Here is a 10,218-nt window from a genome sequence, read left to right on the forward strand (position 1 = left end):
GAGCCCAGAAGCCTGCAATTCAGCCAGTTCGGCTGACAAGGACAGCAAAGATGGATCTACTTCTCCTCCCCATGCAGTAGAAGGTACTCAAAATCGGCCACTATTGCGGGATGTGTGTACATTGTGTGAAGGTGTATTGCTGTGATGGGTGTAATAAAAAGCCGAACAACCAATAGCTAGGCAGGAAATACAGGCGGGATTTCCTGGGAGAGAAAGGAAGAGAAGGGGGAATCTAGGCACATGGGAGACAGAGAGGGGTAACACCACGTGATAGAACATAGATTAATGTAAACGGGTTAACTCAAGTTATAAGAGCTAGTTAGGAATAAGCCTAAGCTATAGGTCAAGCTTTCATAATTAATAAGAAGTCTCTGTGTCATTATTTGGGAGCTGGCTGGTGGGACAGAAAAAGACTGGCAGGCCCAAGCTCAGAGCCATCTGCAGAGGCCTGGGTGACCATAAACCCTCAACCAAAGGCTAGGGCACTCCCCACAGAGGCACACCAATGACTTCACTGATTTTAGAAAAATTATCTTCACCAGACTCCTTTTATATGATTTCTGGAGACACTGCGAGTCTCTGGCTAACACAGCCATTGCGTCTGTGGTGCTTTCAGGTATAAGATATAAGTGACCCAAGGGTGGACCCTCAATGTCTCCATCAAGAAGATGTAGCCTAGGCTGACCGGAAACCTACTTGTGATCCTCCTGTCTGAGCCTTGAAGTGCCAGGATTGCAAGTGTGCACCACCATATATCTGTGACAACCCTCCACGTTACCAAGGAAACAGTTAATGGCCACTGGTAGATCTGTATATCACACTACTGGGGAACTGTGTACATCCTGTGGGGCCTGTACAGAAAACTGTACTCCTCTCTTCATAGGAAAGCATATTGATCTATGAACTGACTAGCTTCTGAGCCTTGGGGACACCATCAAATAGATAAAATAGGTGTAGACCATAGGGGCTCACAGCCTAGGTCAAATCTCCTTTGCAAAGCCAGGAACCCTGTCATTCACCTGTCCCCGTCCTCCATCTCAGAGCTGTGGACCCTAGCACAGCCGTGTGTTCCTGAAACTGGTGGGTGTTTTGAGGTAATTCATGAAACAATCAGGTCTCTGAAGCTTAAAGTAAAATGAAAAGTAAGGACCACAGGTTTAAAAAAGAAAGAAACAAACAAAAAACTCTTTGGAACATCCAACACCCACCCTGTAGGCTGTGTCATCTCAAGGAGCATACTTCAGTTCGTGTGGCAGAATTCTAATAGATTTTTTTATACTAATTCTTATGGGCTGGGGATGTGGCTCAGTGGCTGAGACTCAGAGTTCAGATCCAGAACCCATGAAAAGACAGACACAGTAGAACATGTCACCCCAACGTTCCACTTGAAAGATAGAAGGTAGAGACAGGGAAATGCCTGGAAGTCTGTGGCCCAACTACCCTGGTGTAGACATCAAGAATCAGGAGACACTGCCCCATAAAGGGTGGACAGAGAGGACCAACATCCAAGGTTGTACTCTGAACTCCACATACGTCATGGCATGCATAGACTGCACTCACACACAGACACCAAAGATTTTAAAAATTCTATGCAAAGGAAAAGGAAAAATATAAAAGGAAGGAAAATGAATGAATTCAGCTACTCACGACAAAATGGATGATCTCTGCACAATTGAAGCAAAGAAACGAAACAGAGAAAAGCACATATACGGTGTGGTTCTACTTATATAAAGTTTAAACACAAGAAACAAGAAGAAGCTCTTTGGGTGTAAAATCATGAAGGCAAACAAAGAAATGGTCATCAGGGAAACAATCCAGGCACAGAGTCATTGCCTAGTGTCACCCCTAGCCTGTTTGTATACCACAAAGAAGGAGAGAGACAACACCTCTCGGTTCCAAAGATTCTAATAACTCACCCCATAAGCGGGTCACTGATCGATCAAGGCTGCAGGACAAGGACTAGGGAGCCGTGTGTCACCTGACAGCCCTGAGCAGGGGCGGACGTGGGGGTTATAAGCACAAAAATCACAAACATTGGTTGCCAGGTTACAGTTACAATATTCACCAATCAGGTTTAGAGATCAGGTGCTTTCCTTGTGTGTTCCATCATTGTCAACTGACATGCAATGCAAGCCTTTTAGCCCAACCAATCAGATTCATTTGTTCTTTCTGTTGTTAGGAGCAGCCTACTGTTTCTAGAGAACTAGAGATGCATGACAACTATTTCTTTGGCTTAGAGGGAGGTTGGTCAGCCATTGGAACGTTCTCAGCTCCCCTAGGGCTTGGGAACCTGAACTTTACTTCAGTCTGCAGGTAAAACATAACCTGAAGTCAAAATGGCAGTGCTCAGGCCAAGGGGCTTTTGCCTGCTCCCTTCACGAGCATTGGCAGAGGCCCTGGGTTCTGCCCTCAACACCATCACGAAACAAAACACCAAATGCCAAAAAGAAAACAAAACACAAAACACCAAGGTTTAGCTCACACCTGGGCTTTGCTCAAAATTTGGCTTGTTTGTTTGAGGCAGAGTCTCACTATGTAGCCCTGGCTGTCCTAGAACTCACTATGTAGACCAGACTGCCCTCAAACTTACAGAGATCTGACTGCCTCTGTCTCTGGAGTTTAAAGGCATGTGCCACCACACACAGAGTGATGCTCAATTTAAAAAAAAAAAGATTTAGTCATTTTTATTTTATGTGTTTGAACCTTTGCCTACATGTATGCGTGTGCACCATGTGTGTGCAGTGTCTGAGGAGGCCAGAAGAGGGTGCTGGGTCCTCTGGATCTGGAGTTACAGCAGTTATGGCTGCTGGTGTGGGTGCTGGGGACCAGCCCTGGTTCTCTACAAGCTGCCAGTGCTCGAAACAGCTGAGCCACCTCTCAGCCCTTACCCCATCTTATTCTCATTGTTTTGAGACAAAGACTCAGGGAGCCCAGGATGCCCTGGAACTCAGCATAGCTGAGGATGACCCTGAGCCTTGAATTCTCCTAGATCCACTCCCGAAGTGCTGTAATTACAGGCACTTGCCATCATACCCAGTGGCCCCTATCTCTGCATAAACTAAATGGAAATTTCAAATTTTTATTACACACACACATCTTTTTTTTTAAAGATTTATTTATATTTTTATTATGTATACATCTGCCTCCATGTATGCCTGCACGCCAGAAGTGGGCACCAGATCTCATTACAGATGGCTGTGAGCCACCATGTGGTTGCTGGGAGTTGAACTCAGGACCTCTGGAAGAACAGCCAGTGCTCTTAACCACTGAGCCATCTCTCCAGTCCCCTCACACACATCTTTCTTAAACTGAACTCTTCAGTCTGGGTATCCGCACTCGGCCTAAATTCTCTATAATTGCTTGTAACCTTTTGTTGGCTGTGGCCATTTCTAATAACTCTGCTCAGCCTCAGACATACAGGGAAGGTGGAAAGGTGGTTTGGGATAGCCTTGCTAACTCACTGCATGATCTTTGGCACAGCCTTTTCCTCTGTCAGCCTCAGTCTCCCCTGGTATACTGCCAGGGAAAATAGAGGAGACGATTTCCCGGGCCTCTGGCTATGCAAAATGTGCCTTGTGTGTCTAGTGAGGTTTTCCCCATCCTAGACACCTGTCCCCAGAGCCCAGCAAATTCTTCAGTAGCATCACAAAGCCAGAGTCAGTGAGTACCCCAAAACAGACATCTCTGAAAAGGTCACAAAGACTGCTCCAGGGAGGGCAGGCACCCACTTCTTGCCTCCTCCCAGACCTCACAGATGGAGACTCACAGATCCTCGCTTCTGCAGGGGCAAGAGCTGTCTTTGGGCCTCCTGTCCCTCGGGGAAGCAAACATGGCTAAAATCCCATTGATTAATCGGGTCCTACCCTCGGATCAATGGCTGGCATTAGTCAGGCTTAGCACTGTTTTATTAGTCTGGCTGCCCTCTTGCAGACGTTATAGATGAAGAAATAAAGTGAGGAGGAGAGGGAGAAAGGACAAAATCATTAGTCTGAGGGGGTGAAAGAGCATCCCGTCTGTTTTGTATTCTGATTCAGAGCCAGGCCGTCCACAGCAAGAGCTCTCACAACAATCCGTTTCCAAGCTATTTCCAGAAGTTCTGCCCAGCCTCCTGATTTCCCATGTCTCCGAACAGCTAAGATCCCGGGAGCATTTGGGCCATAGCAACCACCAGTTCCGGCTCTGAAGCCATTTGACGAGGCTCCAGAAACACCTGAGGTCCCATTCATTCGTTCCCTCATTTCTCGCAAGGGCCGAGCTTTTGCAGGATGTAGGAAAATACGCCCAACCAATCCGCCAGACAATCGGTCTTGGAAGTGTCGTCTCTGCTCTGAAGGGACCAATCCTTCCGCCGAACTCCGAGAAGAGCCTGTTACGTGGTCCTCACCTTACCAAAGCTTTGGTTCAGCAAAGGAAACGCACGGGCCTGCTTCCCAGGGCACTCCAGAGAGGAGCTTTGAATTAAGACCAGCAAAGCTTTTAAAAGACCCCCGTCTCTGGTCTTCTAACGTTGACCTCTTCCTTAATTTTGTGATGGCTTCGTCTGCCTTTTTTCGATCGGCTAGGTTGCTATAAAGAGCGAAGCACCTCCTACTAACCCCATTAGGATGAAAGCGGAGGATTTTATTATTCATTTTTAATAGGAAGAACCTCAAGCCCCACCCCCACCCCCGGAAGTGTGAAAGGTAGGGTTTTGATGTATCTGGCTATGGAGAGAGGTTGCCACAGAGTTCACCCTCCAAGAATGGCAGTGCTGGGGAAAGCTTTGGGGGACCCATCGGTGCACGAAAAGAAAGTGGGTGGCCTCGGTCATTAGTCCCCTCCTCGGCACCTCAGCTCTGCCGTTTGGACTGACTTCAGGACCTACCTGAGAAACCAGCAATCACACAAACCCCCTAGAACACAACCTCCTGGTAATTGTCTGTTAAACATTTGCAACACACACACACACACAACAGTAACTAAACGGAATGGCTCCCCCCAGGACTGTGCTGTTCATAACGGTAATAAAGCCCTCGCCACAGACAATGTCATTATCCAAACGCCATTAACATCAATATTCGTATCAAATGCCATCTGGCAAAGGAGCCCACAGACTGAAACCTCTCCTTCTCTGGGACTTCCCAGCTTAGCGGGGAGGGGCAGCCCACAGCTTCCTCCTCCCTCCACTGACGCTCAATGCACGAGGCTCCAGGCCTGCCTGAAGACCTTGGGCCCAAGCTAATGGCGGTGCCCTGGGAAGAGGACCACAGAATGCAAGGGAAAGGAGGCTGCGCGGGAGAGAAAAGCACAGAAGTAGAGTGTTTTCCGTTGCCATTGGCTTCCCTTCAAGTCTTAATTACGAAGATGCAACCAACTACTCCTTCCTGTTGTCATAATAGGGAACTGATTGAGTATTTATAGAAACCTCCGAGGAGTCACTGTTTTGCAAAGAAACAGAACTTAACCTCCTGCCAGTCCCTGGGCTGCCTTGAAGACACACTCCAAACCCTATGCTTAAGCAAGCAGGAAGAGCTCTCTGTGGGGGATAACTTTGTGACCCCAGAACACCAGCTCTTCCTGGAGGGAGAGGTTAGGTGCCCGGGGCACTACTGGGCTCCTCTTGTAGACTGGAACTACCGTCTTCAGTCACCACATCAGGTCAACCCTTGAGACCTCGAGACCAACCAACCAGCCAGGAGACTCAGTATCCTCAAGCCTGGGCTCCTGCAGGGAAGGGAGAAGGCTGGAACCCTGGCGAAATGCTGCTGGGCACAGACAGGAAGCAACTCAGGAGCAAGCTCCGAGGAGATTCCCACTAAGCATTGCCCCCTGTGGATAGTTAATTACCCGGGAACACATGAGTGCCTGCAGCATGGGGGTTTGGGGGATGCAGAAGAACAAGCAGTGATGGACAGTGAGGAGGACGGTGAGGAGGACGGTGAGGAGGACGGTGAGGAGGACGCATGTTCCACCTGCGTAACTGAATCGCTTTGCCTCTCTGGGACATCTCTGCCTCTCAGCAGCGAGGGTGCCCTTCTGCAGTGAGGGCTGAGGCAGCCTGTGCCTCCTTCCAGGGAAAGACTATACAGATGAGAGTCAGGGATGTAGCTCAGTTGGTGGAGAGCTCGACTAACGTGCATAGAAACCTGAGCTCAGCCCCAAATACTGCATAAACCCAGTGTGAGGGCTCATGCCTAATCTCAGCCCTTAAGATAAAGGCAGGAGGACCAGGAGCTTCAAAGTCATCCGTATTAGCTATATAGGTAAATAGGGAATCTGAGGCCATATTGAGCTATATGACACTGCCTTAAAAAGGGGGTGGGGGTGGGGGCAAACTTTACAAATGAAAACACCAGTCATATCTGGCTTCACACACAGGAACATGGCTCGGAGACAAGGGGTTGGTGGCAAAAAGGGATGGCTTTAAATAGTGCCAGGGAAAGGGACTGGGCAAGCAAGGCTCTGGGGTAAGACCGAAAGCAGGGCACCCATTGCCAGCCCAACAGGCTTTCAAGAAAATACTGAGAGGCCAAAGAAAAGCTTGGGCTCTGTGCTGAGGAGAGAGGCCTCTGCCCCTAAATAAGTGGCACCTCTAGAATTAGGTACCCAATCAAAGAACACAGAGGATACAGTCGCCGTCTCTACTGGCTGTTGCAGCCTCTTTCACACTGAGATGGGACTGGTCGGCACCATACTGAGATCTGTTCAGACTTGCACTGGGTGGGCAGAGGAGAAGATGCTATGAGGCAGGAAACGCTTTCTACCCTCACCTTAAACCCTTTCTTGCCAGGCGATGGTAGCGCACACCTTTAATCCCAGCACTCGGGAGGCAGAGGCAGGCGAATCTCAGTGAGTCCAAGACCAGCCTGGTCTACAGAGTGAGTTTCAGAACAGCCAGAACTACGCAGAGAAACCCTGTCTCAAAAAACCAAAACAATCAAACAAACAAACAAAAACAAAACATCCTTTCTGAAAACACACAGGTTCGGAAATTTCAAAAGATTAAAAGAAGTGATCTTTCTTTGCAGTACTGGAGGCGGAGACTCCCTCCAGGAAGACTAGAACTAGAGTCTAGAGGGGCGCTTGGCTATGACCCAGCACAACGCCTTCCTAGAGAAGACAGCAACAGGCTGAGAAAGACGACCCTCTACCCTCTGGGACCCTGGGTCTTTGAATTCAATACGATGTTATTCATACAGTGTCTGTCTCCCACTGTAGAGCCTAACCAGTCATCAGCCCTGTAGCAACTTCCATGGCCCTTGGAGCAACACAGCAGACTTGTGCTGCCTGGAACAAGACAGAGCTGGGTTGGCAGAGCGGGGCAAAGTCAGAGCCCAGTCCACAGCAACGAGAGCAAGGCTATAGGCGGAGAGAGGCGGATGGGGATCTGAGAAGTGAGCTCATCAGACGCGGCTCACATCCACCCACCCACCCAAGCTCACCTTTCCGGGACTGAAGACGTGAGGACGTGACTCACGGCTCTGTCAGCACTGTGCAAACACGGTGTCCTTGGAACAGAGAGAAACCGCTCTGACACCAGGGGCACATGTGCCCAAGCCTGCCCTTGACCACTTGACCACCTGTGGTGCCCACTGAACATCCTGGACATTGTCTCCTCTGAACCCAGCGTGCTTTCCTCCATGCGGGCGAGACAGGAGCATCATTAATACTTCATAGGGAATGAAAAATCAAAGGGGGGGGGAGACTTGCTTCACTGTATTTTTTAAACATTTGGGTAAGAAAAGTCAGATGTCAAAGAAGAAAGCCCCCATTTACATCTTTTCAAATATGAGCAATTAATATGTTCTGCCGAGGTTCACGCTTCTTCCCCCCATTCCGTTTTGCAGGGCATCGCTCAGCCCGGCTTTGTAATTTGTTGCGTGCTTAAATATTCAGCCTGTATTTCATTTGGGCTACACATTTAATTCAGCCAACATGTTCATTTGAAGATCAATACTGTCATAACTATGTTGAAAAATTAAATTATTGTAACTTTATTTACATTTCTTAAAAGTACTGTGAAAATTATTCTTAACCAGGACCTAATCAATGTTAGAGTCTAAAAATATGCCACTCTGCATGAAGCTATAAAAAGATTAATGTACATTTTTTTACAAGAAATTAGTAGCTTAATGAAGTGGATAAAAACGCTGTCACAATTTTTATTGGATCTAAATTGCATAGTAGTGGAGGTACAGTAAGTGCCTTCTACATAATGACATAATGAGTCATGACTAGTGCTGGAAGGCTAATTTGCCCTTAACTGACACAAAGCCCAGGAATTAACATCCCAGTCGCTCTACGCCAAGAGCAGATGCATTATTTCATTGCACAGCAGGGTTTTTAACTAAACTCTTAACTGTAGAAATATTGATCTATTCTTCTGTGAAATGATGAAATTGGAATTTTTTTTTTTAAAGGACGTCTTAAATTATGGCTGCAGCGGTGACATTTGCTTCACACTCCCCTTCCTGCCTACGGAGCAGATGCAACCGGAGAAGTTATGGAGGTGCCCACCTGTGCCTCCGGGTCCTCAGTCAGAGGAGAAAGGAAAGGGGGAGGAGGGTTGCACGGAAGTAAAAGCTGGTGCACAAAAATAATATTAATAATAAATTAAACAAGCACTAGGAAAAGCTGGGAATGAGGCTCAGTCGGGAGGGTGTTGGCCTGGAATGCGTGAAGCCCTAGGCTGATCAGCAGAAAGTGGGTGTGGTACCTACAACCCACACCTCCAACTGGAAAGTAGAAAGTAGAATGAAAAGTTCAAGGTCATCCTTAGGTACACCAGAGTCTGAGGCCAGCCTAGATTATATAAAACCCTGTCACCTGGCCCTGCCAAAAAAAAAAAAAAAAGAGCAAAAACAAAACAAACAACACACACACACACACCATTGGGAGACAATGACAATGACAGCCATCTACACAGACCCAGGTTCTTTAATGAACGTTCACAGCCCATAGTTGGTTTACTTTGAAGATTATTTAGTGTTTGCCAGTTGCTTAGGCACAACACCCTACTCCCCAACCCCGCAAAAAAAAAAAAAAAAAAAAAAAAAAGTGACATTCAGCTACGTCTCAAGTGAAAGCTGAATGGTGCCAAGTGGAACTGAAGCGGCTGAAGGGGCTAGAGAGTGTAATAAGGCACAAGTAGGAAGGGAGGGTGCCATCCACCCTGGCTCAGCTTCTCATGCATGCATCATCCTGTGTTTAGTGGTTACCTACCCAGTGCCAACAACGAGGAGGTTCGCTACCCCTGGCGGATAATTATTGCTTCTGTCAATGTAATGCCATGTAGCATATTTCGTTGTTCAATTAAGTGTGTCAAAATTCATCCTGCTTTGAAAATTTCACAATAACCCTTGTACTAACTCTTGGTACCGTGAGCTGTCACAACTAAGGAATTTAGAAGAAAACAGAGCTATGTACTGATTAACAAGCACACATCTGATGCCTCATGTGCATCCGTTTGGGGTCACACACACACACACACACACACACACACACACACACATCCCATGGTGGAAGGACAGAACCAACTTCTGCAAATTATTTAATAACCTAAAAACACACACACACACACATCCCATGGTGGAAGGACAGAACCAACTTCTGCAAATTATCCACTAACCTAAACACACACACATACACACATACCATTCTGGGACTCACATGGTAGAAGGACAGAACTGATTCCTGCAGTTATCCTCTAACCAAACTACACACACACACACACACACACACACACACACACACACATTGATCCTTTGTGCTTGAAGTACTGGGAGTCAAATGCACTGGTCTCAGCAAGCCTACCTTCTGTTCCACCACTGAGGCCTGGGCACAGAACAATGGCTAGATGCAGTCTGAGGTCGGTAGTTCTCGACACCAAATCATTGTAAGTCACATGGCAACAGCCTTGCTTAGCTGTATCACTACATCTAAGTCACCCCAAGTACCAGGGAATACAGCTAGGTAGGGTCATGTAGCCAGGGAAGGCATGAACAAAGACGAAATGAGCCCTGCATGGACCGGGCACAGGACTCTAGGCTTTGATGGTGGGACTCCACCCAGGAGCTGAAAGACTGACAGACACCGAGGGACGGTCAAGGACACACAGAGGAAGGGCAGTGTGATACTTTGGAAACTGCAGATGATGAACTCTGTCCCCTACTGAGTTGAGAGCCTTTATTCTGATACGTGTAAAACCAATAAACATCTCCTTCATTTTCTTTTCTATTT

General features: G+C 47.5%; 1 long non-coding RNA gene across 1 annotated transcript in view; it reads right to left on the reverse strand.

Moving 5' to 3' along the window:
• The window catches only part of LOC126513056 (uncharacterized), a 36,387-nt gene extending 34,410 nt beyond the window's left edge, over positions 1-1,977 (reverse strand). Inside the window, exon 1 of the long non-coding RNA XR_007595242.1 lies at positions 1,917-1,977. This is a non-coding gene — a long non-coding RNA (uncharacterized lncRNA). The remainder of the gene's footprint in view (positions 1-1,916) is intronic.
• Between the last annotated feature and the right edge of the window lie 8,241 nt (positions 1,978-10,218).

Source organism: Alexandromys fortis, unplaced genomic scaffold, assembly GCF_014885135.2.
Source record: "Alexandromys fortis isolate MF-2015 unplaced genomic scaffold, M_Fortis_MF-2015_v1.1 scaffold_122, whole genome shotgun sequence".
NCBI lineage: Eukaryota > Metazoa > Chordata > Mammalia > Rodentia > Cricetidae > Alexandromys > Alexandromys fortis.